The sequence below is a fragment of the Tauraco erythrolophus genome, chromosome 1 (assembly GCF_009769465.1).
Source record: "Tauraco erythrolophus isolate bTauEry1 chromosome 1, bTauEry1.pri, whole genome shotgun sequence".
In the NCBI taxonomy this organism is placed as follows: Eukaryota; Metazoa; Chordata; class Aves; order Musophagiformes; family Musophagidae; genus Tauraco; species Tauraco erythrolophus.
The window spans coordinates 52,456,999-52,461,359 of NC_141465.1; positions in this window are offsets into that span (position 1 = coordinate 52,456,999).

The following is a 4,361-nucleotide window of genomic DNA, read 5'->3' on the forward strand; positions in this document are numbered from 1 at the left end:
CTCATTATGCTCGTCGCACAGTTTTTTTGGTACTCCTGTTCTACCAAGACATTTCTGAAGAAGGCATTAGTTTTGGTATGACGAATTAATTCCTTCCTAAAGCAAATTGCAAATTATGCCACACACTTTTAAAAAAACTTACTTACAATATTCAGTACGTCATACTACAAATAGATTTCTAGAACATCAACAATTTTTAAATAATTGCCAACTGCATCCATGCAAATAAAATGCTCGTAGATGCAGCTATGTTCTATTGTTCTCTAGATGAGTTTGCTGCTTTGGATAATCTTTTATAGTGCTGCAAAAGGGGTTTCATATTCATTAGTCGGCTCTTGTTTGTTGAAAGCAGTTGATTTACTAAATATCTTGCTTATTAGTGTGGAGGCATAGAACAGAAGGCAATACTTCATGATTGCATTTTAATAAACAACGTTGAATATTTTTGGTAAGTAGCTGGCAGGAGTTGGCTACCAGTTTTTCTTTGTGAAATTATTCAGCTGATGGAATCTGATGTTTCCTTTAAGTTGACTGTGTCCTTTTCTATCATCTTCCTACTAATACATTTCTGCCCACCATTCAGGCCAAGAATCTTGCCTGTGATAGCCCAATAGGTTAAATAGTTGAGATCTCAATAGATAGCAGCACACATTACTGATTCATTTTGCAACCTTGAGCTAATCATGTCATCTACTGTTGCAGAAATTGTGTGGAATTGATTTGATCACGGTTTAACCTCCGCTGGCAGCTCAGCCCCACCCAGTCACTCGCTGACTCCCCCACCAGTGAGATGGGGATGAGAAGCAGGCCCAAAAACTCATGGGTTCTGATAAATACAGTTTAACAGGTAAAGCAAAAGCCACACATGCAAGCAAAGCAAAAAAAGGAATTCATTCACTGCTTTCCATGGGCAGGCAGGTGTTCAGCCATCTCCAGGAAAGCAGGGCTCTATCATGCCTAACGGTTACTTGGGACGACAAACAGCATCACGCCAAAAGCCTCCTCCCTCCTTCTTCCTCCAGCTTCTATCACTGAGCATGACGTCATATGAGATGGGATAGCCTTTTGATCAGTTGGGGTCAGCTGTCCCAGCTGTGTCCCCTCCCAGCTCCTCGTGCACCCCCAGCCTACTCGTTCGTGGGATGGTGTGAGGAGCAGAAAAGGTCTTTACTCTAAGCAAGCACTGCTCAGCAATAGCTAACACATCTCTCTATTACCAAAACTGTTTTCACCACAAATCCAAAAATGAGCACTGTACAAGTTACTATGAAGAGAATTAATTCTATCCCAGCCAAAACCAGAGTAGATTCATTGTGTGCACATACTGCATTTTGAAGACATAATAAAGTATCACCTTCTGCCATGGGGAAATGGTTGGAACAACACCCAGCTTTAGGGTTAATGTATTCACCTATCTCAGGCCATGTCCAGTGCGAGGATCAACATCCTTGGACATCTTTAATGAATCTTGCCTCACTTGGAAGCTTTGAGCATATAAAAAAAGAGGCGTTCTTTGTGAGAAAATTAACATAAAATCAGTTTGAGGAAATTGAGAAATATATTGAAATGATAAGCAGAACACTCTCTCTAATAACTTTAGCAATATCTAGCTAGTGCTTTTCTTCATTCATCAGGTATAAACATCAAACTACCAGCTATGTTTTTACTTTGTCTCTCTTCCTTCTTCTTACAATAAAGCCTGCACCTCATATTGGAGATGCATACTACACACACATATATATATATGCTATTCCATTCCTACCTTAATGGCCCTGCTAGATTTCAGCATGCTCAGGATTTTGCCCCAGGATGTGTTTGTACATCTGTGTATGTGGCAGAAGGCATAGGGAAGGGATTATTTTTCACTCTTGACAGCATGAGGGATTTGAGCACTGATGTTAGGCACACCGAATCTCCTCGCCAAAGTGAAATGAAATCTGCTCTAAAGAAGCAGTGGCATGGCAGAGATTGTCTCAAACACATGCTTTGAGAATATCACTGAAGTCATGCAATAAAAAGTGCTAAACGAAAAGGAACTGTACCCTTTATCTGATTAGTCCAACCAGATATCAAAGAAACCCAGTTACTTCAACCTGAGACTTTAATCACTAACCTTTTAGCCACCCCTGTCTTTTCCACACGTCGAAACTTAATCAGCACAAAACACAGGCTTACTTGTGGTTCTTGTTATTATGCTTCTTAAATAGGCAATGGGGTTTAGGGGAGAATGAGGGACAAAGAGATGTGAGAAAGGTGGCATGGGGTTTGAACGTGAGAGGGTGTTTCCCATCTGCAGCCAGGCTAATCCAGATCTCCAGTGCGTCCCTAATTCGCAGACCACTGGGACAACTGACTCCACAGGCTTTGCAGTTCACAACCTAAACCCCCAGATTACATTCAGAATTTTCTGAAATCTGAATCAGTTCAGTCCAGAAAATGTTACACCGCAGTAAGCACTATCAATTCTTTTCTGCCCACACTTACTCTTTGTTCCAGTGTGCTTCATTTGATATTTATGCTTTTTTTCTTAAGGGAAAAGACTGCTGAGATTTCAACTCTATTGTGATTTTCTAATGCCAAGCATTCCTGGATTATGCCAACTCTTGTTCTACTTTACTAACCATTACCTTAGTGCATGGACAACAGGAAATTAAAAGAATTGCTAGGTTTCCCTTATCCAGTCTGGACAAAGCATTAGAAAATAGCTTTCTGAAAAAGAAAATGTAAAGGGGTTATTCACTGTTTTTACAGTATTCCTGGGAAGCAAGTACTCAGTTTTTCAATAAGGCTTTTAGTCTTGAAGTGACCATATGGTCTATTTGCAGGCATAAACAAAAGAAACACACACACACACACAAAACCTGATCAAACAGTATAGTCAACCCACGTGGCACCCTACACTAACTGAAGACATCCCCAGATATGCCTGCATGGTTTTCCAGGGAGAACTCACAGTGTAAATGGTAACTGGGCCAAGAAACTGTCTTGGCAGTCCTAACCCCGTCGCCAGATAAAATCAATTGCTAGATGAACTGTAGCAATCCAAAGGTTTCCATTCTGCCCAGATTGTTATACACTAGGCAAGCATCACATCCAAAAATTCGTCTCCCCTGATAGCCAGAACACGGTCCAAGGATCTTTCCGAAGGATGGAGCATGAAAGCTGTGTGACTAATCTCAATAGCATCTACTGCTGGGGAAGCCGTTGGTCCAGAATAATCCATGGTAAACCTTGGCACACGGATTGAGTCACCGCAAGGTGCCAACCTCCATGGCAGTTCTGCTTCGCTGCAACTCTCCAGACGGGTGCTTGCAAATTTTGAGGAACACGCTGTTCCTTCCTCCATAACTCTGCATGTTCCCAGCCTATTTGTATGCTTTTGAAGAGCATATATTGCCTTCTGAAGGCTGTGATTATTAAACGCGAGTGTTTGCTACTATTTTTCTCTCCAGAGGATGGGTGAGAAATAGAAATTAAATTGCTATATTAATACAGAATCAGGAGAAGGAAGTTACAACGGGTTCCCCAAAAGACAGATGATTCATATATTTCATAAAAATTGTACCATAAGCGTTAGCTATCGTTCTCAGATAACGTTATTGTTGTAGGCATTGTTGCACGTAAGTACTTCATTTATCTAAATTGAAGCTTTACACTTCTGCTCACTCTGCAGGTCTCAGCCCTGCTATAACGGAGCTACTGTAGCAATGTATTATAGTGTCAAACCAATTCGTGTTTCATATTTTTAACTAAAGAAGGTCACAATAACAAAATGCAGCCAAGGAACAAACAACTGCTATCATCTGCAGCTCCACTTACATCACAGCTTAATTCCTCTCCTTTTTTGATGATGGTTCCAGAGTTCCTGCAGAAGTGTAGAGTGATACTATGGAAGGCAAGTTGTGATTTTAAGAATCTCTGTTTTCAGATGTGCAAGCCGATATCATTTACACATGACTGATGTTCACAAAAAAAGGTATTCAGCATTTCTGACAAATGGGGCAGTTCAGGTCTCTCATTTAGATACTCTTAAACAAAAGCATGAAGAATCTCTTGTTGCTTTTGAAAATTTCGTAAATTAATTCAGACAAAATTTGTCACTTCCTAAAGTGAAATATTTTACTGCATGAAATGCCATTTTCCTGTTTTCGATTAAAATCAAAACATGACAGACATTTTTGCTGTTTCTAGAAATTAAGAGTTATTAAATAATAACAATAAAAATGAGAAAACGTACTCTTATTGACAACTTGTAAAGGCTGGAATATAAGATTTGTCTTTTATTAATGCAATTATTTATTTATTCTACATGAAACATCGTTAATTTTTTCCTCTACTATTTTTCTGGCCCTAAATATTCA